Genomic DNA, 27,917 nt, shown 5'->3' with positions numbered 1-27,917 from the left:
CCTCTGCATCAGCTCCTGCTTCCTGACCTGCTTGAGTTCCAGTCCTGACTTCCTTGGTGTTGAACAGCAGTATGGAAGTGTAAGCCAAATAAACCCTTTCCTCCCCAACTTGCTTCTTGCTTCTTGGTCATGATGTTTGTGCAGGAATAGAAATCCTGACTAAGTCAGAAGGACAAACGGAAACTATAAATAAAGGACAAGCCCTCTCTCCAGCCCGGCTGTGACCTTCCAGCCTCCTCGTGCCCCTACTAGAAGTCACAACAAAGGAACATGTAAAGCCCTGTAAAGAGAACACATGGCATAGCTGGCTTTGAAGTCCCCTACCTCACTTGTTTATGCCTTATAAAAAGCCAATTCTAAAGTATCTATATTTGTGGGATACCATGGGTTGTTTCAATGCACATGTACATTGGGCACTGCTAAAATCAAGGTAATTGTGTCTATCTCCTCAAACACTTACTTCTGGCCAAAAAAAAAAAACAAAAAACAAAAAACAAAAACAAAAACAAAAAACATGAAAACAAAACAAACAAAAACAAAAAACACCTTTCAGATTGCAGCTTTGCTTATTTTTTTACTTCATTCAATGGTATAAATCTGCTTTCATGTTTACTGCCTCTGAACTGATCTAAACACAGCTTTTAGATTCAGCACAAAATTCAGTCTTGTTGCCTAAATCAATCTAGAGGTTATTTTTCTTTTACAAGTGAACAAGACACATTGACAAACACAAGAGCTGGTTTTAGTTGTCATGTTAGAGAGAGAAGGATGGAGGAGTTCACAGAAGATGTCTTTGTTATACATACTTCTTGTATTCTTTTCACAGTATGCTTTCTGAACATATAGGAAGGTTTTGGCTTTTATTCCTGTGTAACCGCTGACACCCTGAATCTAACCTGAATTGGCTGTGGGGTTTGCTGACACTTGCCTACGTTTAGTGACTCATAAAGAGACCTCACAGGATACAGCATTCAGTTGTACGCATCCTGTAAGTTATCAGGATGGAAAGATAGGAGAAAAGGTACAGAGGGTAGAGTCTGGAGGAAAACCACGCATAAGCTTAACAAAATAAGGTAGGGACACACACAGTTCCTCTAGCTATAATGACATGAGAGAAATGCCCAGCAGGAAGTTCGTTAGAGACCGTGCCCAAGATTTTTATAGGTAGTGGATCATATAGCAACCTCTCCCTAGCACATACGAAAGTTCCAGGTTTCCGAAAGGTGCTTAACACAAAACATGTTTCACAATTTAAACTCAGAAAGTCTTCAGATCTCCAAACGGCAGACTCTTCCCACATCAAGTTTTTAGGTACCAGCCAAAAATTAACCCTTAAAGGAAAACTATCAAAGGATAGCTACCTCGGGCCTTTTCTCAAACATGTTTGAACCTGTCCATTGCATATAAATATTAACTCAACACACTTAACTATGAAAGCCCTATCTTACCTATGGTTTTCTCTTAGAACTTTCTATGTTTGAAGATCACTCTTCCTGTAGTTTTCCTCATTATCATTTCGTATAGCACATTTTCATCTTCTGGTAAATTTTGTTAAGAAAGACTTGTACTATTACTGTATTCTAGCTTTTATAAAACCATAGCTTATACGATAGTTAAATGCAATATAAAATTCTCACTTTTCCTTGGGTACCTCCTAAATGCTATTAAGTCATTCTATACTGTTACAATGGAGATATCCAATGGCTGTCTAATTTTCTTTCACTTAACTTATATATGCTTAGGGGATGATTATCTTTGTACCCTATATTAGCATGTCCTGACAGTGATTATTCTGGGTAATCATTTTCTCATGAAATACTGTGTGCCCTTCCCATGTAAAGCTCCAGAGCCTAGAAGGGTTTTCATTAGTTAGGTCTCCTGTATTTGTTACAGCACATTGCATTGGGTAAACTCCAGAAGCCCCAGCTATGCATTTACTGAGCCTCCCCCATACTTTTTCTTCAACGTCTGTCTTCTCTTACCAGGTGTTTTTCGTTCACTTGCTTGTCTTGGACGTTTGTACCTTTTACACCTGTTGCTGAGCCTTTCAAATGATCTCCTCTCTCTGTTGTGTTCCTTGTAACTTGGTCTTAGTTTCTGAATAATTTTGTCCTTCTCTTTCTTTGTGCCACTCCTTGCTTTTACTCCTCCAGCGTCTGTCTGATAAGCCTGTTGACACCTCAGCACTTGCCTGCCTTCTTTTGCTTCTGTTTCATGCTATTCCTTTAACACTATAATTATTACATTACTTTTTATTACATTGGAATTTTGATTATAGTTTTTAACTTTGTATGTAATTTTCACCTGATACCCAGCCATTTTTTTTTCCAAGACAGGGTTTCTTTGTATTGCCCAGGCTGGCCTTGCACTCAGAAATCTGCCTGCCTCTGCCTCCCAAGTGCTGGGATTAAAGGCGTGCACCACCACTGCCTGGCTCCAGCCACATTTTTTATGATTTATTTTTAATATATACAGAAGAGTTTGGATACTCCTTTGTACACATTTATGACAAATTTATTTTATTTTAATTTATATTTAATTACACCATGATTCCTTTTCCCTTCCCTCCCCCAACCACCCCCGAGTTCCCTAACTCCAACCCTCATGCCCCCACTCTCAAATTGATAGCCTATTCATCCCTGATTAATATTGCTACAAATAAATCTGTGTATATATAATAAATATATATGTGGCACTCACATGTTGCTGGTAACCAACAGCTATCTAATTAGAGTCAAAGTCCATGCAACAGGAGAGAACGATGTTTGGTAGTAGAAACCTACCCAACTCCCTGGAGCTACTCAGGTCATGAACCTTAGAAGAGAATGTGCCATCACAACTGTGCTAGACCAGCCTAATTCCAACCAACATTCATTCGGAGTCTTTTCTTTGTACCCACAGATGAGTGGAGCTACATCAAAGAAGCTTCTCTTCACAGAAAACCACAACTGGGCTCAGTACGGAGATAATAGGTCAGGAGGAGCCCAGCCCCAATGGATACATGGGACATGATTTTTTCCTTAATGACATTTACTCCAGTCCTTCCTCACATTGAAATTAGTTGGATTTTCCTGGACCACCTATCAGCAAGAAATTCCGGATGTTCTTTCCCAGTCTATTTTGTTCAAGAGACCCTTGGTTTTAGAGTTAAGGCAGTAGCCTGTTCACAGTATGGCTTACATACCCCATAGGTTCGTAGTACCATGGTGTTCCAGGAGAACTTCTAGCCCATCTTCATCTTGCCCTTGATTTCTTGCCATTGATACTACAAGGAGTGTCTTTGCCTAAACCCCAAAGTCTTACTCCTGTTTAGAGCAAGGAATTTTCTGAGCTAATTCACCTCCTGATTTTCCCTAGATGTTCTCTGCAACATCTTTGATCACCTCTCTTAACAATTACATCCTGCTTCCAAAGTCTACCTTACAGAACTGTGTCTTCCTGACACAGGTCCCTGCTCCTTTTGGAAGTGACTATTTGCTTTTGAGTCCTAAGGTCTGCCACTGCTAGGTCTTTAGTTAATTGCCATGTTTATTCATCCACAATGTCATTTCATAACTTTTCTGTAGACACAAAGTTAACGTTTATTTCATTTACTTAGGTTACAGCTTAGAGTTTTCAGTTGTTTTATAGCTTTGCTGAGGCTCTAATTTGCGGGTAGATTTTTTTTCCTCTATCCTTCTAGTATGTGATTTAGAAGTGAAAAAAGTGTGAAGATTTTAAGCTAAGCTGCCACTATGCTCCTATTCTATCTATTTCAGTGATTTCCAGCAGAAGTTGTGAGGGCAAAGAAGAACTGCCAGTCTACTGATAAAACGAATCATAAGATGGGAAGTCTATTCCACCCATTGAGCTTACAAAAGTCCCAGTGTCTTCAGGTGATCATCTAATGTTTTTCTTTATGACCACTGATCTAGAGAATTGATTGCAAATATTTTTTATCTGAGCAATATATAGTGGAACCATAATATCATCTTTTATAAGCATGATGTAAATACTACAAGTCCAGATAATAGTGCAATTCCCTATTTAATTATCTCCTCTGGCATAATAAAACCACCTACTTTAATTATTACACTCATCATAATTAAGTCACAGAGACACACTGTCTCTGAATTTGTGAACACTATCACCAGAACAAAGACCAGAGAGTCAGAGAAAAACTTGGAATGACCCTTACTATTTATTGAAATATTTTTTTCTCTTACAAGAAGGTTCTGCTTTATATATGCTTTCTGTGTGTGAAGCAGCAAAATCAAATTCTAAGATTAAAAAAAAATGTCCACAGATGGTTAGAAAATCTGTCAGAGGAGGTACCACAAACCTGGCTCTGAGGGCTGAGGGATGTAGCTCAGTTGTTAGAGGGCTTGCCTGGAACGTAGGAAGCTCTGGGTCTAATTTTCCTCACTATATGTAACTGGGCATGTAGTACTTACCTCTAATCTCTGTCGTTGGGAGGCAGGGGCAAGAGGATCAGAAAGTCAATGGAATCTTTAACTACATAGTTCAAGGCTAGCCTGGACTATATGAAACCTGACTTTAAAAGAAAAGCTCTCCTCAAATATATGTAAGTCATATGTCCAACTTCATTACATGGTTGTACACAGTGACACCACTCTTAATATCCATATTAACACATCTTAATCCACTCTGACTTACTCCCACTAGCAAGTTCCTGGATTAGACTACTTTTTTGTCTCTGGAAACTCATTCTTTCTGTCTCTCTGTCTTCTCTGTCTTCTCTGTCTTTCTCTCTGTTCTCTCTCTCTCTCTCTCTCTCTCTCTCTCTCTCTCTCTCTCTCTCTCTCTCTCTCTCCCTCTCTCCCATTGCCAGAGGCTTTCTTCAACCCATGCAGACTAAACCCATGCATCTTGGGAAATTATAAGCAAATCTGAAATAATCACCTTTCTTCCAGCACACTACAGCAGCAGAAAGGGAACTAGCTAACATCGGTGATGTACTGAACCCAGAGGCAGCTTTCCCCTCCTGAAACTTTTTAAGAGGTGTGACTAGGTAGAGACTGTTCTTCACTCACAAGATATGCTGACTATTGTAATTGCCTGGATAAGTGTGCTTGGTACACCGTGAGCATATGGATAGGTGAGCAGTGAGCATATGGATAGGTGAACAGATAAGTAAAGGGTAGTTTGCCTCCCCCCATCATTGTGAAAATCGCATAAAAAATATATGTGAAAAGTTCCTGCCAAAAAGTACTCTGTAGCCTAAATAGTGTCCTGTTGTTTTGGTGGCAAACATTAAGTGGAATAAAATCTTGAATTCAATGCACATTTCAAAACACAATTATAAAAGCAATATCCACTTTTGAAACAAAGGAGTTAATCTCTTTGTGTCAGCAGTCATGGATATAAATGAAATAAGCAATTAAATTTTCCTTCACTGCCAACATCCTTGAAACTGTACCTTCCAATTATATGAAACACTACTTTAGCAATGCATCTTTAGACCTTGCTTCATTGGCTTGAACTACTGAAGCTAAACATTTTTAGCGCTTTGGATAAAAAGCTTGTCTCCATGTTATAGCTCAGGGAAACAAGCGAGGCAAAGCAGCAACACTTTGCCATCTGAAGAGGAGCAGAACCACCCTGAGGAGTGTGGGTGTTCCTCTTTTAATAAGTAGCTGTGTATAAAATCACTGTCATATAAATTTTCACAGTTTTCAAACAAATCGTGAATTTTACCCATTTTTTTTCTTACTGGAACATAATTTCTTTAGTAAGTCATTTGTTTGATGTTACTAATATTATCATTAATCTCTTTATTCTGAACTAATGTGAACAATTTTATGACCACTTGACTCCAGGGCTTTCAGATGTCAAGTTAGCTCAAGATTTTCTCATTCTCACCACAGTCTCCAGAGATCCATAACCATGACAATACATCATAGATATAAAATAAATATCTGTAAATGAAATGTGATACCCTATGTGTGCAATCTTGGCTATCAGAACCATATGACTATTTCTAAATAAGTTAACAAGGCTTTGTTCTTATTGTTCTCTAAGTGAGATTTGTCACAAGCAGTGTTAAATAGGCAAAACTCTACAAATAGGAGGTATCACAGAGGTACCAAAATTTGAGGGAAATGGAATTTTTTAAAATTTCCAATTATATGCCTGGACAGATGGTTCAGTAGGTAAAGTAGAAGCATGAAACCTGAGTTACAGTCCCTAGGACTCATGAAGCTTGGAACACCCAAGATACAATTCACAGAAGCTCAAGAAGAAGGAAGACCAAAATGTGGGTATTTTGGTCCTTCTTAGAGGAGGAACAAAATACCCATGGGAGGAGATACAGAGACAAAGTGTAGAGCAGAGACTGAAGGAAAGGCCATCCAGAGACTGCCTCACCTGGGGATTCATCCCATATACAGTTACCAAACACAGACACTATTGCAGATGCCAACAAGTGCTTGCTGACAGGAGCCTGATATAGCTGTGTCCTGAGAGGCTCTGCCAGTGCCTGAAAAATACTGAGGGGGATACTCTCAGCCAACCATTGGACTGAGCACAGAGCCCCCAATGGGGGAGCTAGAGAAAGTACCCAAGGAGCTGAAGGGGTTTGCAGCCCCATAGGTGGAACAATAATATGAACCAACCAGTACCCCCAGAACTCCCAGGAACTAAACCACCAACCAAAGAGTATACAAGGAGCAAATCAAGGCTCCAGCCACATATGTAGCAGAGGATAGCCTTGTGGGACATCAATGGGAGGAGAGACCCTTGGTCCTTTGAAGGCTCGGTGTCAAAGTATAGGGGAATGCTAGGATCAGGAAGTAGGAGTGGATGGGTTGGTGATCAGGGGGAGGTGGGATGGGATAGGAGTTTTTCAGAGGGGAAACGAGGAAAGGGAATAACATTTGAAATGTAAATAAAGAAAATATCTAATTAAAAAAAGTTTTTTAAAAAGTTGTGGGAGTAACCAGCTACTATCAGATTGAATTTAAGGTCCACTCCATGAGACGGAATCCAAGTCTGACACGGCTTAGGTGGTGTACTGATTAGTTCTATGTCCACGTAACACAAGCTGGAGTCATCAGAGAGTAGAAAGCCTTGATTGAGAAAATGCCACCATAAGATCAGGTTGTAGGCAAGATTGTAGGGCATTTTTTTTAATTAGCAATTTATGGGGGAGAGCCCAGACCATTATGGGTGGTGACACCCCTGGGCTTTGGTCCTAAGTTTTATAAGAAATCAGGCTGAGCAACTCATGGGGAGCTAAACAGTAAGCAGCATACCTCCATGGCCTCTGCAATAGCTTCTGCCTCCAGTTTCCTGCCTTGCTTGAGGTACTGTCCTGACTTCCTTTGATGGTGAACTGTGATGTTGAAGCGTAAGCTGAAAAACAATTTCCTCCACAAGTTGCTTTTTTAATAGTGTTTCATCACAGCAAAAATAACTATAACTAATATAGAGCCAAGAACCTGAGATTAGATAGGCCATGACCTAAGGGGAAACAAAATACTACTATTCTACTAATGAGACATAGAATAAAACCACTCCTAACAACATTTTGCTATATTCATAAATCAATGACTTGCTCAGCCATTATCAGAGAAGCTTCCTCGAGCAGTAAATGGGAACAAAGACAGAGACCAGATGGACAATGTTCAGAGAGTGGGAGACATTGGAATGGGCTGTCTCCATCAAATCCTTCCCCTCAGGGCTTTGCAAAAGAGGATGTTGGATGATTACAAGAGTCAGTGAGGATGGAAGACACCAAGGAAACAGGCATTCTGGACACAATGGGACTGACCCACACATGAACTCATAGACATTGTGGCAGCATGCACAGGACCTGCACAGGTCTAAGCTACATGGGGGTCCCAGTAATAAGAGAGGAAGTAGACACAAGTCTCTATCTCTAACCCAGAATCTATCATCAATTGATAACTGCTCCCAAAGAAAAACCTAGTTTTCACTGGGTGTGCAAGCCACACGTATGGGCAGGCCCCAAACCAAGCTGTAGATGGCCCCGGAAAAACAAACTCAATGGTATTTTTGGAGGTTTTTTGTTTTATAATAATTTATCTGTAACATAAAACCTTCTCTAACCTTATAGGTCTTTTGCTTATATGATTTGGTTTCTGGTTTTATGTTTTCATGAGACTTCTGTGTTTGGAAATGTTTGTGTCTCTGGACCTACTACATGTGTTTCTTGTGGGTTTTCATTGGCTCTTGTTTTCTGTTTGTGTTTGTTTGGGTCTTTTGTCATATTCTGGATTGTTTTTATTTTATCTTAACTTATTTTTCTGTAGATGTTCATTTCTAGTGCGAGGGAGAAGGAAAGGGTATGAGCTGAGGAAGGAAAACAATCAGAATCACAATGTACTGTATGATACACACACACACACACACACACACACACACACACACACACCAACAAAGATATGTTATATGTTAAGAAAGAAAGAAAGAAAGAAAGAAAGAAAGAAAGAAAGAAAGAAAAAGAGAGAGAGAGGGAGGAAGGAAAGGAAAGGAAAGGAAAGGAAAGGAAAGGAAAGGAAAGGAAAGGAAAGGAAAGGAAAGGAAAGGAAAGGAAAAAACTGCTCCATGGGTAAACTAATAAGAGAAACAAAATTAAATTTAAAACCACTAGAAAACTCTGAACTCCAAAGAATTTGGAACATTCTAAGTACCACAGGCCTTGGTGACATCAACCCCACACTGATACCTAGTGACAACACAAAGACTTGAGGGACTGTGGCAATAACACCCAAGATAATAATGTTCTGGGATCCCAAGACAACTGACTTCACAAGAAAGAGAAGAACTGATTTCTGGCTCCATTTGTGAAAGATAAAACCAACCAGAAATGATCAGCCATAGACCAGGAAACCCAGGGAGTCACTGGGTGTATGAGAAAGATTCTAATGAAAGATGCTTGCTAACATTCAGACATGTGGGAATTTGGAATCAGTGCATGTTAGAGTATGAATCACTTGTATCTCAGCCTGGATATACTATCAGGAGTATTGACTCTAACCTCTGAAGCTGGAATCAAGAGACAGGCATCTGTTTTGTAGGACACATTAAGGACATGTACATAAGTCACATAAAATATAGTGGTGTGGCACTTTAAAGATGTATGGCTTTTAAACAGTCTTATATTTATTTATGACATGGTTCTGCATATTCACACTGACTACTGACACACAACCTTCTAAAACATAAAACTCTCTTAGACTCTAAAGCTTGGAAGGGATCACGAAGATCAAGACCAACTCCCTACAAGAACAGTCCCAGCTCTCCTCTATAACATCCCAGAGCACAGAATGCATACAGCAAGGTGGTGTCTGTGGTCTGTGGGGGATAAAACAATAGCCTAAAATTGCCTGCTGACTACATGTTCTCTTTAACACGCTAGCAAATCACAGTGGGATTAAAAAGAACACCCTCTCCTCGTTGTGACTCATGCCTGCTATGAACTCTATGAGGGGCTTCTTAACCGTGTGCCTTCTAGCCAAGAGAGCACTTAATATGGGAATCAGAGTCATCTCTTAAGGAGGACACCAAGAGTGGGAGCAGAAAGCATGCGTAGTATCTTTGTGCCCTTCCTCTCAGTTTTGCTATGAACCAAAAATTTCTCTAAACTAATTGTCTTTTATTAAATAACAAGATTTCTAATGAAAAATAAAGTGTAGAATCTGAAGGCTGAGGACTAGCATTTGCCTGTGGGTAGAGGACACCGCCTCCACTGGAATCTAGAATGAACTTTATACTGTAGTCTTCTCGGATACACACAACAGCTATTTTGTTAACTCCTCTGACTTATTTTTTTTAACATGAATTTTAGAATATTTTTTAAGTCTACAATAAACACTTCCAGTGTAGGGGTAGGACATTATGTTAATTTGGTTGTAAATTGCTCACACATCTTAAGAGAAAATCAGAAGGGGGGGGGAGTTGATCATGAATACATTGGTCTGTCTTGTTCTCTCCTCTGTAGGGTAGAGTCTCAATAAGGATTTGAAATTTTTGAAAGGAGCTTTCTAAGGACTCACATAGTGCTGGCCCTATTTCACATACAGAAAGGGGCATACAAGACATGCAGATGGCTTCTAATTATGCGCTGCTCCTGATTGCACCATTTTGGGGCTGGTTTATTGGCTTTTCTCTCCTGTCAAAAAGCACCAAGTCAGAGCATTTAGATCTCCAGTGGCTCGCATTTAAGACACTGCCACTCTTTCAGATGCGAAGACATGACCACAGTGAAGCTGGAACATGAAATCAGGATTGCGTAGAGCCTTTTAGAAAGGGGTTGTTAGTGTGGCCTTGCTGAGCAGTATTGTCTAGATAGGTTTTTGTATCATCATCCCCTATGGCTCCCTAGAGAACTAAGACCATTGCATAGAGCAGCATGTTCAACTGTGTTCCAAAATTTCAGCAGCTTTCCAGGCCCAACGGTTTTGAAGGGGCAGAGGTTTTCGAGGTTCCCATAATGAGTAAGCACACATTCCATGTGTTTTGACAAGACTGTTGTCAGATATTACCAGAACTCTGTGCAGTACATCAAATATATATTTTGGTTGCATAGAAACACTGAAAAGTAAAACCTCAATCCCATAAGAAAAATATGCTGAACAATTTTTTAAAATCAACAAAAATAGGGTTCCTTGGGGAAAGTTATGACAATTCTTTCCTTGTGGCAATTATTTGCCTTTGTATTGAATTAACTTCTTTCTTTTATTTTGTTCTCTCTCTCTCTCTCTCTCTCTCTCTCTCTCTCTCTCTCTCTCTCTCCCTCTCTCTCTCTTTCTTTGTATCAGACAGAAAATAAGAAACTAAGATGTGGTGAGTTACAAAATGAAAATTGCTCCATAAAATGTATGTAAGAAATGTGTTTAAGTAAGTTAACAATTACCACTAGCATTTGTAAGAAAGGACAGAGAATAGAAGTGCACTTGTTTAGGAGTCTCAGATTAAATGATAGGACAGGACTAGAGGTCATGGAAAGATATTTACTGGTACGAAAATTATCAGAGGACAGGAGATTCTAGCTCATTTTACAGCTTTTATGGAGCATTCTGAAGCCAACTATCTGGATGGACGTGGGAAGGATTTATGTAGCATAAAGAATGGTTTGAATCATATTATTAGAAAAGTGGAAACGTATTCTTTATCAGAACTATCAGAGCTGCTTATCGAGCCATTGTTCTGAGACATTATCCCTCCAAAGTGAACATGAATATTTTAACTCTCCTTAGAATTCTAGCCCATCCTATGTATAATAAAATCCCTAAACTATTCAGTAGTTCTAAGACTTACTCTTTTCTGGGTTCCTCAGACTTTTGACATCAAGTCAAAAAAGCTCTTATTTTTGGAGGTCATGGGAGTCAGTAAGGACAAAGATGCAGAGGAATTTTGCTTTATTTAGCGGCATAAGTTACCTCAATTCCTTTGCCTTAAATAGACTAAGGTTGCTTTTATTTCTCTGGCAAGCATAACTCATGGTTTGGAGATTTGTTGTAATAGGATTCCAAATTTTTGGTGTCATTTGTCCTTATCTGTTTTAATTTCTTCCATAGCTGAGCAAGATGGTTACAAATGTAGCCATTCTTCTGTAGGATGTGGGGAAGAGGTACGTGTGTGTGTGTGTGTGTGTGTGTGTGTGTGTGTGTGCTGCACGCGTGTGTGCGTACAAATGTGTGTAATATGCACTTGTTCATATGTGTATGTAAGTGTGCTCAGTCATATTTAATTATGGAGGATAGAATGTCTCCCCCACATTATTTTTTGACAGAGTCTCTATGGAACCTCCTAGATGGGTTGGCCAACAAAGCCTCTGGGATCTACCCATCTCTGTTCTCTACAGCCAGAGTTATAAACAAGGACTGCCACACCTAGCTTTCTTTACATGAATAACGGGGATTCAATCTCGGGTTCCCATGTTTGCACAACTATTTCACCCACTGTCCCATCTCTCTAGCCCAAAGAAGGTCATTTGAATGCTTCTGAAGTTAATTTAAATCCTTACTGATGTAAAATTTGTGATGGATGACAACAATTGAGCCTCTTATAATCTTAATTGACATAACTATCCTTATATCAGTTCTGCTAAGATAATTTCACATCTACCAAAGAAGAAAACCATAGTCAATAACTTAACCCTTTTACCAGGTAATACCTCTAACTCAAAATTGTGGGGACATGGAAATCAGCAAGCATTCAAATTAGAGAGCCCGTCAATATATAAAGCAATAACAAATTGTTTTCACTTATCCATTTGAGAAATCTAAAAGAAATGTTATTTGTAACCAGTTTGTTAGGAAAATCTGCGTAAATAAACAATTAAACTTGAAACTAATCAAGACAATAATGCAGTTAATTTGAGATAAGTCACAAACCACATTGCAAAATCAGAATGATAAAGTTCCAATTACAAAAGGGAAGTGATCATGTGGTAGGCAAAAAATTTCTTGAAATACATAATAAATATAATATTTGATACATAAGTATAAAAGTAAAAATATCTTGTGCTTCATCCTAATTTAAATTTCTGTTGATAAAAAATATTTTCCGGGAGAAAGTACACACAAGATATTCATCTAATAAAGAACTTGTATCCAGAATATACACAAAACCTCTACAGATAAAAATCACAAACTCAATTTGTACAAATGAAAGAGAAGCCTTGAGCAAACCTTTTACAAAAGATATGTCAGGATCCCACTAGGACACAGGTAGCAGCTCAGCATCATCAGCTGTGCAGAAAGCATAAATCAACATTGCTTGCTATTAAGTGGCTGAACTGAGACTGATAATGTCAAGTGTTTGCAAGATGTTGGGCAACTGCAGTTTTCATGCATGGCTTGTGTGAGGATTAAGTTGTATAAACATTGTAGAGTGCCATGTATACGTTCATGACCATAAAAGGTGCATCTACACAATGACCAAAAATGACCTATTCAAAGAGTGATACCACAAAGAAATGAAATAAAAATCATTTGTCCACAAAGTCATTTTCATAGTAACCCCCAAATTAGAAATACCTCAAATGTGTTTTAAAAAGATTATTTCTAATGTAGTAACTTCATACTTCTCAGCATTACTGATATTTGCAATAAGACAGATGTATTTCAAAACAAAAATCCAAACTATACAACATGATCTATATATTAAGTACCCAAATAAGCAATTAGAAAGAAATCGGCTGCCTGTGTGTAATGATGGTTAAGACAGCAGGCACAAAAGAGAGTTCTGGATAATGTAGATGCCTCATGTATTTCTGAGTGACAACTACATTGGTATGTACAAGTATTATAACTCATAGAACTGAGTACTTGATATCTGTGATATCAAACCAAGCATTAGGATCTGTGGATTATTTGCAAATCATATCTCAAAAGATTATTTATTAACTGCGTGTTTCACAGTCATCTGCAAATATCCCTAGTTACAGAGTAAATGAGTGTGGGAATACAGTAAATGTGATAAGAAGTTTCAAAAGCCCTAAGCATGTCAGTGAGTACATGCATCTGCAGAGGAGAACCTAATACTATTATGATTCCTAACCACATAGGAAATGCATATTCTTCTACCCACAGATAAATGTAGCCCCGAGCCCTCATGAAAGAAGATTGTTTTTGCAGCAGAGATCATCTCAGAAAACCACAACTTGGTGCAATGCAAAGAACAACTAATTGATGGTTGGATGCCCAGCCCCAGTTGATATGTCTATAACACAACCACATACCTAAGGCTCCAGGAACACCATGGAAGAAAGGACAGAAAGATTGCAAGAGCCAGAAGACTAGAACATCTGTATTAGATAGTGTCTTCTCTATATGACAGAAATCTCTGCCCATGAAATAAAAGCAATATGGTCACCTAAACATATCCATGACAATATCAGTAGGCATGCTATCACAGATGGGGAAAATATTATAGAGCCCCACCTCTAGATATAGAACTACAGGCAATTAACAGTTGCTGAGAGAAAGAGAGAGTTTTCTCCAGGGATGAGCCCTCTGATAAACTATTCAATCCCAAGTGGTCAGTCCTTAACCCGTGTATACACAAGCAGCACACTGTATTTGCACCTGAAATATTTCTTAGCCACGAGATTATATTTAGAACCCTATAATATAATTTTCAATATTAATGACAAAAGAAAAATTTAAAACACTCTATATGGCATTTGTCTGCTTGGACTATGACTGGTTTCCTGAGAGAAGACTTCATTTTCCTCCTGTAGGAGTTGTGGTCAGATACTGGCTCTATCTAGCTGCTCTGTCATCTCTAGAATCTCTTACTCCACATGTTTAAGGCGTTAAACCAGACTGTGTGTTTTGAACATCAGGATGAAAGATGGACAGCAAAACAAAGGCTTGGCACAAGACAAGGCTTGATGGCAGGATGAGGGAATTATGTGAGAGACACAAGCTGGAAATCACCAAGACAATAACAGGATGAAAGTATCCTAACTGGATAGCAAGAAGACAAGCATGGGCAATTTCTTGAGACTCAGGGGCAAAATATTTTCTGCAGAAAATCACCATACTTACTCTGAACAGAAAAGTCATTAAATGATATTATCTTATAAATTAAAGACATAAGGGCAGCACATAATGTTACTTTATAAACAGCTGACAATTGTGTAGATACTAAATAGAAATGGATAGCCACTTCTTAAATTCTCAAGATTATTATAGCCTCCAAACTTTTCTAGGTGATCCTCCGGTTAATGTGCAATGTAATCGTAAGAGGTATTATCTGACTACTCTTTCATTAATACGGAAACTAAAGTAAAGAGGGCTAAGTTGCTTTGTCATCAATGGGAGGAGTGGCCCTTGGTCCTGTGAAGGCTCTATGCCCCAGTACAGGGGAATGCCAGGGCCAGGAAGCGGGAGTGGGTGGGTTAGGGAGCAGGGCAGGGTGAGGGTATAGGGGTCTTTTGGAGAGGAAACTAGGAAAGGGGATAACATTTGAAATAGAAATGAAAAAAAATCTAATAAAAATTAAAATAAAAAAAGAAGGTTAAGTTGCTTGCCCAGTTACCCAGCCCATGAGTGTTAGAGGGAGACCTAAAACTCAGGCATTCTGGCTGTGAAGTCTGTTTCTCCTTGCTTGAGTGTTGAAGGATTGACTTATTCACATGCAGTAGATTTCTCTCACACTATTGATCTTTTCTTCTGTGAATTGTCTTTTCATTTTCTTTGCACATTTTCTCAGCCAGGTGTCTGTCAAATCCATTTCCACATTGATGTGGAATGACATCATTATAAATTAATGGCATTAACCCTTTGTCAGTTTTACTTATTGGAATATTTTACAAGGATAATTTTTTCTTTTGTCACTTAGGACTTTTGTAATTTTATCTTCATTTAAAACTTTAAAAAGTATGTAAATCTCCTTATTAAATACTACCTGTGCGTCTTATCAATAGAATACTAATGTGCAAAATAAAAAGGTTGTTTCTCACAACTTTACAGTTCTAAAGACAAGAAAATTTAGATAAATTTGGTATAAGACTATGGATGGGAACTGTAGTAAAAAACACAGCCTACTATCACAATAAGCTTATTTTTTTCCAGTTGTCTTTCATCTATTACATACAGTTTATTTGTAAGCCCAAAACATTTGTGATGGTTAAATACAAAGGAAAAAAGACAATATGCATTTGCCATGTCAAAGATAAGAAGATCATTGATGGTACAATCCAAAGACCTCGGTATTTTCTTTGACCACATACACACACACACACACACACACACACACACAAACATGTACACACGCACACATGCACATGCACATGCATACTTGTCATGTTCACTTATCCCCACCCCCCTCACCACATCATAGTTAAGCTTCTATCATCTATATCTCTGGTGATCTTCCCAGGATCACCTCTCCTGTACTCTTGCCTTTCCAATATCCCCTTCACCACCTAACAGTCAAGCCGATCCTGTTGTAATATACACCCTAGGACCTCACTCCTACTTAAAAAAAAAAAAAAAAAAAAGTACAGACAGAATACCCAAGATACAGTCCACAGAACTCAAAACGCTGGACAAGCTGAAGTGTCCAAGTGAGGATGCCTCAGTCCCACTTGGGAGAGAGAGGAAAGCAATCACAAGTGGGGAGGGAGGGAAAGTGGAGGGGGGGAGTAGGGGGAAGAGGGAACCCTGATCTGGTATTAGGTAAGGAAGAAGGACTGAAGCCCTGAGGGAAAACAGAAAGAATGGAAACAGGCAACCTCAGGAAATGGGAGGTTAGGGGGCCCTCCAGAATGCACCAGAGACCTGGGAGGTAAGAGACTCCCAGGACTCAAAGGAAGAGACCTCTCCCCAAAAGTAAGGAGAGGAACTTATAGAGCCCATCTCCAGCAGGTAGTGAGGGAGGGGGTTGCCATCCCACAGTCACATCTCTGACCAATAATTGTTCCTGTCTGAAAGAATTACAGGCATAGAAATGGAGAGGAGCCTGAGGAAAAGAAGATCCAGTGACAGGCCCAAAGTGGGATCCAGCACAAGGGGAGGTCCCAAGGTCTAACAATATTATTGAGGCTATGGAGAGCTCGCAAAAGGGGATCTATCATGATTACTCTCTGAAAGACCCAATGAGTAGCTGAAAGAGTCAGATGCAGAAATTTGCACCCAACCCATGGACAGAAGCATCTGACCCCTGTTGTTGAATTAGGGAAAAGCTGGAAGAAACTGAGGAGGAGGGCAACCCTGTAGGAGAACCAGCAGTCTCAATTAATCTAGACCCCTGAGATCTCTCAAACACTGGACCACCAAAATGACAGCATACACCAGCTGATATGAGGCCCCCAACACATATACAGTAAAGGACTTCCGGGTCTGGTTCATTCAGAGATGATGCACTTAACCCTCAAGAGACTGGAGGCCCCAAGGAGTTTAGAGGTCAGGTGGGGTGGGGGTGGAAGCATCCACATAGAGACAGGGTGGGGTGGGGAGGAGGTGTGGGATGTGGAACAGACAGAGAGTGGATGGGGGACGGGGAATAGAATATGGAATGTAAAACAATAAATTAAAAATAACATTAAATTAAAAGGGAAAAAGACTTCTTAGGACTTTTCCTTCATAGTTAAAGTAAGAGACAAATTCTAAACCACAAAGATCTAGCCTCATAGTATGGGCAAGCAACCTCCAATTTTTCTTTTTTCTTTTGCAATTTTTGCATTTCCCTACCATTATTTGAATTCCAGGCTTCATGCTTTCTTCTTCAAATGCTTGTCAAATATAAGTTGAGTCTGTTCAGTGAGTACTTGTGGTGACTGAATATATGTGTACACCGTGTGCTGATAACACTACAAATTAATCACCTCAGCCTTCACCACACATGCTAAACAGCACATCCCTCCCTTCTTCACTTGTGTATTCCCTTGGATACCAACTGCTCTCAATCTTTGCCTTATACTTTGAACATGATCTTTCAATGGTCAAGTGTTGGCTTTCCTGTCTCCTTGAAGTCACTTTTGGATTTAAGGACCTAAACACAAAACAGCTGCTAAGCACAGCTATAAACGGGAAGTTACAGAGGCCCCTTTACCACTGCTCATGGAACACACAAACACACACACCTGTACTAGTGACAATCTGCAGTTAGTGCTTCCAATCCATCTCTGGTGTTCCTGTTACATATAAAGCATGTTTGGATGCTTTAATTCATATGGTGGGCTTTCAGCACATAATAAAGGCTTGTTAAAGTCACTACCACACTTAATTTATTCAAGAAAATTGGGACTGAAAATATTCAATTAGCTCCCAAACTACATGGATTCTAAACAGGTAGAAATAAGTATTTTAAAAAGTCATCAAATTCCAGAAATACATAAATAGACAAATAGATACACTTTATAGATTTCCAGGGTCCCTCAGAAACAGACATAAATACAAATATTGAAGCTACTACTTGAAGTTTTTCTCTCCTTGACCACTGATTCAAAGACATATTTTATGATTCAAAGACATATTTTATGCCTCTATGCCATGCTCCTTAGATGGTGCCATGTATAACTATAACTCCATTATAAGCCATTTACCTGAGAACTAAGCATGCCTGCTCTTTTAAATCTAATAACTGAATGCTTCAAGGAGATTGCGGGTATATCAACAATACTCTCAGAACAAGGTTGGGAGTGTGTTGTCCTCCCACACAGCAGTAGCCTTCACACCTGTTGTGGGGGACAAAGAAGTTGGCTTTTCTCTTTTACCATAATTAAATATAGGCTGTTGCAGGGAGAAATATCTTTAAGTCGGTTCAGTTGAAAAGCAGGCTCTATGAATATTTGATTGTCCTTGATCATGCTTTTCAAATGCAACACATTTCCATGACCAGGTAAACAGTTTTAGTTCCTTTCTATTTGTTCTGAAAGGACTGTGTATTCAGAGTTCAGCAAATGTAGAATGATTTATTTGTTTAAATTTGCCATTAAATTTACCTTTCTACACTTGGAAAGTGAAGAATTTCTAAGTGTGTGTCACTTGTCTACATTTATATACAACTCCATTACTCCAAAGACCTTCTTTTTATGTTAATGCATTAAAAAGCTCCATCATTCCTACCAGTAAAAGAAGGAGAAAAGTTGTTGCAAATTAGGGGAAACTGTCAGATCTGGGCACTGATTCAGGGAACAGCTGGCAAGTAAACTTATCTAAAACTTATCTAAAGTATTTCACTAACTAGCTGGCAATGTCAGCTATAACTAGAAATTTCTATAAACAACATCATGACAACATATATGTACCATGAAGTTTTTACCTCACTACTTAATATGCTCCTTATAATGCATACATGAACCACCCTGATCGCCTGTTCTTCCTCCCATCAGACATCAGCCCATGGACTCCCTCCTAAGCACAGTAGTCATTTTCTTTTGCACCCTGTACCTGTCTCCATTTTCCTTGAAAACAGCACACTCACATGCTCTATCACATCTATACCAATCCATGCATTGTATTACTAGGACTTTTCTGCTTCTAGAATCCCTTCTGAAAAGCTCACCCTTGTCTTCCAATTGCTTGTGCTTGCAAACATTTTTCTCCCTCTGAGTATTGATTACATCCCTTATTGCTGTGACCAAATACCTACAAGAGCAATATGAGGAAGACTTTATTTCCCATCACAGTTCAGAGGAATACAGCCTGTCGTGGCAGGAAACACGTGGCAGCAAGAGCCACATAATTCATTATGCTCACTAGCAAAGACAGAAAGCAGTGGCTAGAGCTCAGCTGGCTTTCTCCTTCCCTCCCTTTATTCAATCCAGAACTCTAATGGGGTCTTGAACTGCCGACATTCAGGGTGGGTCTTTCTTTCTCAGTTAGCTCTTGGATACACACACACACACACACACACACACGAGATGTGCCTCACTAATTCTCCAGTTGTTTCTTAGTCCAATCAAGTTTGAAATCTAAGCAGGGCAGTATCTGCATTTTCTCAGTCTGTCCATTGTGACACTTGTCACTCTCTTCTTCAGGCTGAAGGTGTTTTTTCCTTCCAACGAAGTTTCTCTGAAAATTACTTTCTCTTTCCTGTCTAAATTCTTTTCTGCATAATACAAACTCACCGTCCATCATAGAATAACACTTATGGTGAATGTCAGGAAGATATGTGACTTCCCCTTTAATCTTTTTATACCACTGCATTCTATTTTCCATCCTTGAAAGTATCTACCTGCCATGACTCCTTCCTAATTTTCTGACCTCTAGAGGTATCCCAAATGAAACATAAATATCTGAAGATTCAAAGATAGCATCCATAAATGAAAAAAGAATATGACATTTGTCTTTCTGGGTTACTTCTCTCAGAATAACTGTTTCCAGCTCCAACCATTTACTTGCAAATTTCATGATTTTATTTTGCCTAACACATTACTGTAGTATTCCAATTACACTATACAATATATTGTAATAATATTTCATTGTATATATACAACATATTTTCATTATGTATATTCTTCAAGTTGTATTGATTTCCTAGCTATTGTGAATAGTGTAGCAGTGAACACAGAGGAGCAAGTATCTTCACCGCAGGATGCATGTCCAAGAGTGGTGTAGGTAGACCATGCAGTAGAACTCTTTTTAACTTTTTGAGGAACTTCTGCACTGATTTCCACAGTAGCTGCTCCAATCTGATCTTCCCACCACAACTTCAGGTAGAGACCTCAGCCAAACTTACTTAAAATAAGTGATGGGAAAATGCAGATAAAATTAACATAGACAAACTAACTCAAATTTTAAATTGCATTCGGTCATTAAAGTACAATGCAAACACCACTCAACTTAGTTCTCATTCAATGGCAATCCAGGTTCATGACCTTTGATTCTACCTAATCCCAAAAATTTCAAATAGCACCTGTGGTATACTTGATACAGAAGCATCAGATTTCTTACACAAGCAGACAAGCAGTGCTTGAGTTCACTCCTTTAGCTCCCTAAATCCCATCTTACCTCAGGATGGATAGCTCTGCCTTGGCTTGTCCTCAGAAATTATTGCCCCTAAGGAAAACAAAAAGAGACTGGAGTGTTTTTTAAATTTTTATTTTCCCCAATAATCTGTACACTGTGAGAGTTTAGAATCATCAAAGTAGGCCAAAGATTTTTTTTAAAGGAAAGATAAGTGTTCAGATAATAGCTTTATATAGCTCCATTTCAGATTAGAGCCGAAAATCATTAGTGGCTATATATTTTCTATAATGTAACACACAGAATTTTTCCCACTTATAAATATATAAAAACCCATCTAGAATCAGTAAGAATTATGCACTCAAAAATAAACATACTGGTTACCTAGTTTTGAACTGCAGGCAGAAAAATCTACAACAAGGTTTTCATTTTCTACCAATTCTTTTCAACTTCTCTAATTTTCCCCACCTTTAATTCTATTTCTACAGAGAAAGTGAAATTACATTTCTTTCCAGTCAATACAGAGGTCACCACTTGAAATTCAGCCAACAATTCTAACCACTTTGAACTTACATCCCTCCCTTTTTTTTTAATTACCAATGCTATACGCTTGTTCCCTAGGCAACCACTGCAGAAATGAACTGGGTAGTCAAAGGCAAGTATAACACACATCACACCCATACCAAACAAAAGGCGATTTTCTCCATTTGCTAAAATAAATTTGACCAAGTGTTTTTACATGATGGCAGATGGGAGCTGCATTAATATTTATGCTGGACATAAAGAAAGGCTGGGAAGAACGGGACTTTCAGTCGAAGATTCCTTCTGGGAGATGCATGAAAAATCAACTTATCAGTAGAGAATGAGCACAGGCTCCAGAATCGGAGTGTGACTCCACCCTTTTCCGTATTGTCATCATTTGGGCATGTCCTTTCTTACCTGAACTTCAGTTTCCCCATATATTAGACCTAGAGCTCAAAGACTGTCATGAAAATTAGAGATGGTGATGATTGTGGATCGTAACTGCTGCCACTATTTCCTGTTTGTGTCCCCTGGGACAGCCATGACATGCATGACAAGATAAGTATTGGATCTCCTCCACTTTACTGAAAAGAAAGATAGTTACGTGTAGCTAATTAGTCCATGGCCTCACAGCTAATATTAACGTCAAGCCTGAGTCCTGCAAACCCCACTCTGGATCTAAGCTGCCCTGCAGCATGACAGTAATGGTGAGCATTCATTACACTTTCCTGATGAACGAATTAATATTATAAATGCAAAACACCTTGAAGAGTTCCAAAGTGGGAGGCTCCATGGAACCATTCGCATCACAGCACAACCGAGCAACAGTGCCCAACTATTGTCTCTACACAGTGGCCCAGAGAACTGATCTCTATGGAATTCTGGAAGGAGAAGAAACAGGCTTGAAAGAACATTTGTATTGAACTGATATCAGGTCTGAGCTACTGTGTCCTCCCTAGCATCTTCTGAATAGCTTTCACATGTTCAAAGAATTTACTAAGCTATGGATCTCACCTTTCCAAGGTGGAATCCAGAAGTCTTTGTTTCTAGGTTCTCTTGTATGGGAAATTTGAATAGTATGTGACTTGGATTGATATAATCAAGCTATATAGAGCCTATCAAATAAGGATCACCTATATTTCTTTTCTAGAAAGCTATGTGAATACTCTGAGCTTTCAGAGTAGAAAGCTCTACTCTGGCTCAATGACTACCTGGTCATTTAGTTTCTGTCATCCCTTTTTAACGACTCTTCATGACTCCCTTTCTATTGCCTAAGGAGCAATAATGTCCTCTAAAGATTCCCCCTTCCTAGAATCAGCTGCCAGGAAAACAGTATTTTTTTTCTATTTACTCATGTGATGTATTTGGTATAAGTGGACAGCACACAGGACATGCTAAATATTTGTTGGTTTACCTGCCCTCACAACCTATTTCCTAAGGCACCAGGACTGGCCTTATGCCTCCTGGTGCACCCAGTAGTGAGTGTAGGCATACATTAGGATGTGAGTGTGATGGGCTAGACCCCAAATCAAAAGGCATGGGTAGAAAATTATTCATGCCTAGAAGCTGTAATTCATTTTCCATAGAGGAAAAAGAAGAATATTAAAGGAACATCTTCCATTAATTTTATTTGCCTTTTAAAATATTGTTCTATTTTCTATGCCAACGATCAAGCAGTTAAGAATTTTTTCTATTGAGCTATTTTCCTAGTTCAGCTCTCTCTGTGGTTTCACTAAACCCTCACCTGAGTATTCCCAAGGCTCTTGGCAATGTAAATTAATTCCTATGAGGCCAATATAATCACCTGGTGACAGAGCTGTAGTAAGAATATTACCTGCCTTGGGTATCAGAGTTTCCCAAGCCATCTCAGTTGCAACCATTATTCAAGCAGGCACACCCTTCAACAGACCTTAACCCCTTCTACTCCAATGCTGGCCTTAATTACTTGCTGTTTCTTACTTACAGCATGTGACCCCGTAAATACAGATTACCAAGGTTTCACCTTCATCCAAACACTGCTTACCCAGGCTGGCGTCCTCAGTACCCCGTAAGCACTAATTGCTCTCTTATTCTGTATGTACACATTTGTTCTTGCAGAAACCACACCCATCCCTGTCTTTTGAACAGCAGTAAAACTCTTCCTCTGTCCCTCATCCAGCTCTGACATTAATGAAATGATCTTAAATAATTACCAAACATCTATGAACACTCATCTCTTTGTCTGCATGTGGCACCCTCAGAGCTTCAGAGTTGTCCGGGCTTGCATGAGACAAGGCCTGTGAAGTACCCAGCAAAGCAGACAGCAGCTTCCATGCCTTTCTCCCATGTTCCTCCAGTCCCAACATCTCACCTTTCCATGAACTCCTTTAATAGAGAACTGTACCTCCTCCTGCATTCATCAAAGACCTTGTAAGTGCTCTCATTTAATTAATTGATTCTCTTACTTAGAAAGCAGGAAATTTATGCAAAACTGTCCTAGAGAACTGGGATACGGATACACTTAGATCCTGCCCCTAACAGTGCAGAGTAGGGCAGGAAATATTTGAAACTGAACAAGATTGTTCTACAGTGTAGCCTCAGCTGTAAACATGGAACAGGTAAAGGACAGAGTGACAGTCATTGCTGGGGAATACTAATGAAAAGATATTGAAATTGAGTGTTAAATAATTCATTGTGGTGAGAGGATAAAAAAAAAATAAGAGCAAGCAAAGGAACAAATTTTATCCTAAAGAAATAACTACACATTTAAAAATCATTCTGCAAGCACATCTAGCTAAACCTATGAAGATCTATACACTGTACTGATCAAGAGTGCATTTTGAGCTAAAAAAAGAAATGCACACAAAGACAAAGAAAATTAAAGGAGTAAAACCCAAAATATTTTAGAAACTTAGAATGGGTATTTCTTTAAAAGCAAAACAAATGAATTAAATCCTAGTTACAATTAAATACATAAATAATGGAATAGTTAAATAATTGACCAAAATCAAGCTCTTATAAAGATTTCATTAATGATAATAAAGAGGAATTGTAATTTTATTGTATTTTTTTAGATAACATAAAATAGAATGCTTTTTAAATTATATGTGAACAAGAAATCTAAAGAAGTATGCAGAATAAAATAGCTTTGGGTATTGGCTTGATAATAAAAGTCTTTCCTATTTTTTAATTTTGTGCATGTGAATGCTCTAGCTATAAGTACGTGAAGGCATCGTATGTGTGTCTGGTACCTGCAGAGTGTAGAAAGTGCATCAGATCCCCTGGAACTATAGTACCAGACTGTTGTGAGCTTCCATATGGACACTAGGAATAAAATCAGGGTCCTCTGGAACAGCAGCTAGTGCTGCTAACCACTGAGCTGACTCTCTAGCTGCAATATAAATCTCTTTTTAAATCCTTTCATGATAACTCACTATATTAAAAAGCAAAGATTAAAATTCTATATTCCAGGAACATTTTTATGTCTACAAACTTATTTTCAATTGTCTTCCAATTTAATTCATAGCAACCTTTCTATTTTCATTAAAAACAGCAAACCAGGCAGACCTCATACCAGATGTATGAACCCAGAGTAATAACTTATCCTGGGCCCTCAGGCTTTTCCCTTTCCTCCAACCTAGAAAACCCAAACCGTTCCCATGTAGAATACTGGTGAGTGTTTTATAGAATACAGTGTGTCACACCAGAGTAAAATTACATACAATCTGGGGATTTTCAACCAAAGATGCCTTACTAAGACCATATTTATTTGAAGATGACATGGACCCTCCTGGTTATTATCTTTTCAAGACATTAACATAAGCCAGGAAGACCTTCACCAGGCATGTGATATGAACGCATGGGATTGTTTCCCCAGTTGATGCAGTGTCTGAAGGAAGAATAAAAGAAAATGAAGGTTAAGGAAAGGCAGCTTATTGATAACAATTGTATATTTCAAAATAGCTAGGAAAGAGCATTCAGAAGGTTGCCAACATAAAAATGATGTGTGATTGAGGTGATTTGTGTGCCAGTCATTCTGGTCAGATCATCACACTATATATGTACGTGAAATATTATATTAGACCACAAAAATAGAAACAGCAATTCTGTGTCAATGAAAACTTTAGGAACATAAGAAACACCCCAGGTTCTTGTATTTTTCAACTTCTGTTTCCTAATATTTAAAATCACAAGTGCTTTAGCATTTGACTTTAACACACTTTAAGATTCAATCTGCAATGTCTTATTAATTGGTTGTTAAAGAATTTTACAGGATTAATGCACACATTTTGAGGAATATATCAAAATAATTAGAAAGCATAGAAAATGTCACACATCTCATTTTAAAGAAGCAAACTGAAACAATTTTTATATTATTTGTTACTAAAGCACGGTAAATGTGCATATGCATTTTATTAAAATTTTAATAAATGTGACAATCTGTACTACAAACAGTAAAATAATCACTTCCTTTCATATTCCAGGCATGTTTTAATTGTATGGGATGCTACAGGTTCTTTCTCGCAGGAATTATTAATCTTGAAAGGTCAGCTATACATATCTTCTCTTAATATCTTTGTGGCTGGCTAAAGCTGAGTACCTACCTAATGAGCACCACGCCTGGCAGCTTTGATTTTCTTCCTATTGCTCTGGGTGATCAGCAACTTGCAGAGCATTTCCTAGAGCTACTTGGAGTCAGGAATCCAAATCTTTCTGAGGGGCCGCCCAGGGTGGAAAGCTAGCAAGAGGATCGAAGAAGGATAGTGACCTTCCTGAACCCACAGAGACACTTGAAAGATCAGGAAAAGGAACAAGCCTCCGACATTCATCGATAAATTACATTTAAGCAGCATCTTCATCTCTGGAAAGGATGCAATAGTCTTCAAGGCACAGTGACATAGATATGGCCATTCAGCCACTGAAGGGCTTAGAAATGGCGTTTCCCTACATGTCCTGTTTTTGTCTAAGCACACCATCCTAGCTCACAGGACTTCAAGTTAGAGGAAGATGAACTGGCATTCTGATGCCACCATTTTCCACCATAGGCTTCTATGCCTCAGCTTCATTGTCTATAACATAGTGTTTGTAGGAACCCAGATTGTATGGACTCATGCTTACGATCTCATGAAGATAGCCATTAGCAGACCAGCAGCTCTTGGAGCATCTTTGGTATTGTTTTCTTTTTTATTGGATATTTTATTTACATTTCAAATGTTTCAGAAGCAACCTATCCCATCCCCCTTCCCCCTACCTCTATGAGGGTGCTCCCCATCCACCCTCCCACTCCCATCTTCCTGCCCTGGCATTCCCCTACACTGGAGCATCGAATACCCTCAGGCCCAAGGGTTGCTCCTCCCACTGATGTCCAACAAGGCCATCCTCTGCCACATATGAGGCTGGAGCCATGGGTCCCTCCACGTGTACTCTTTGGTTGGTGGTCCAGTCCTCGGGAGCTCTGGGAGGTCTGGCCAGTTGACACTGTTACTCCCTCCATGGGGCTGCAAACCTCCTTCTCTCTTGCAGCATCTTAATTACAACCCTTGCAGTTGAGACTGCTCTTTGTTATTCATCCCTAAACAGCTCTCAGAGGAGGTTATGAAGAGGGGAAGGTCAGGCTACACAGACCCAACCATTGCTGAGTGAAATCCATGTGACTCCAGAGGAGCTGGGGAATTCCTCTTCTCATAGTTTCCTCGGTACAATGGAAGGTGAGAGTGAAAATGAGTTTGAATGTAAATACTTAAAACAGTGATCTGAAAAAGAAAATAAATATCAATGTTTAATCTGTTGTCATTTTTTAAACTAATTTTCAGAATCTGTTTCCATGTTCCAGGAGAGTCTAGCAATACATGAAAAAAAAGCAATGCTTCTAGCTTTGAGTAGTAGTTGTTATGGCTCTTGTGTGTGTGTGTGTGTGTGTGTGTGTGTGTGTGTGTGTGTGTGTGTGTAACCAATAGAGGTCAACTTCAGGCATCATTCCTCAGGAGATACCTATCTTGGCTTTTGGTTGGTTGGTTGGTTGGTTTTGGTTTGCTTTGGGTTGGGACTTTTGTGTTGAACTGTCTTGTTTTATTTTTTGTTTTGTTTCAGTTTGTTGTGTGAGACAGCATCTCTCACAGGGACCTGGAGCTCACCAGTTAGGGGACACTTGCTGACCAGAGAGCACCCCCAGTTCCTCCTCTCTCCTTTTTGCCCCCCCAGAATTGAAATTTCAAGCGTGCCTCGGTGCCAAGCTTTTTATATGGGTGCTGAGGAGTTAAACCCAGGTCCCCATACTTGTACAGCAGGCATGTGACAGACTGAGATCTCACTGCAACCAAGCAGAAGACAAGCCTCAAGACAGCCAGCGTTAAAGGAATAATTAAAAGGAAGCATTTTAGAAGATTTTTAAGACTCAAGAAAGACTAAACAGCAACTAAGTAGCTTGTGATACAAATTGCCTTCTGCCATCTTCTAATCCCAATAAAAGATAAAGACAATACCTTATACAGGTGCCGGAAGAAGAAAACAAACAAACAAACAAACAAACAAACAAACAAACAAGCCACTAGTCTCCTCTATTCCAGAACTCGTTTCAGGGTTAAAGGAAGGGCGTGGAAGACACCAATTCAGAGCTCTAGAATTTCATGGACCTGTAAACTTTGTTCTTTCTGAGACAATCTTTATCCTGCCAGGGGCAGACACTAATTGAACTTCCACTCACATCTGAACTCCTTTAAAAGATATTTTACAGTCAATATTAGACAACAGGACATACTCTCAGAATAACAACCTAGTTAAAGAGAAAGCAAGGGAAAAGGCAGAGAAGCGGGTGTGCTTGTACACATTCATGTGTATGTCAGATGTGTTTATAACACTGATACTTTGTTTCTAGCCTCTCTTCTGACTAGTAACAATCTACAACAGGACAAAGGCTCACTGCAGCGGTTAGTAATCACTAGTAATCACTGGGGTAAAGTGCACCACAGCGTGTAACAGGTGTGGGCCAGATCGGCCCTGGAAAAACAACAAATTGAAATTAAGATA

General features: G+C 39.1%; 2 long non-coding RNA genes across 2 annotated transcripts in view; one reads left to right on the top strand and one right to left on the bottom strand.

Annotated features, from left to right (window-relative positions):
- The window catches only part of Gm40298, a 42,858-nt gene extending 21,221 nt beyond the window's left edge, over nt 1–21,637 (bottom strand). Inside the window, exons 1-2 of the long non-coding RNA XR_868408.2 lie at nt 21,330–21,637; nt 20,436–20,483 (exon numbers count right to left, since the gene is read on the bottom strand). This is a non-coding gene — a long non-coding RNA (predicted gene, 40298). The remainder of the gene's footprint in view (nt 1–20,435; nt 20,484–21,329) is intronic.
- A 141-nt stretch (nt 21,638–21,778) lies between these two features.
- 4930405L22Rik (RIKEN cDNA 4930405L22 gene) lies at nt 21,779–27,366 on the top strand. The gene is made up of 3 exons (NR_110478.1): nt 21,779–21,846; nt 26,472–26,599; nt 26,982–27,366. It is a non-coding gene; the product is annotated as an RIKEN cDNA 4930405L22 gene (long non-coding RNA).
- The last annotated feature ends 551 nt before the right edge of the window (nt 27,367–27,917 follow it).

Source organism: Mus musculus, chromosome 5 (assembly GCF_000001635.26).
Source record: "Mus musculus strain C57BL/6J chromosome 5, GRCm38.p6 C57BL/6J".
Classification (NCBI taxonomy): domain Eukaryota; kingdom Metazoa; phylum Chordata; class Mammalia; order Rodentia; family Muridae; genus Mus; species Mus musculus.
Note: the sequence above shows the minus strand (reverse complement) of the source record. Positions and strands in the feature narration are given on the sequence as shown.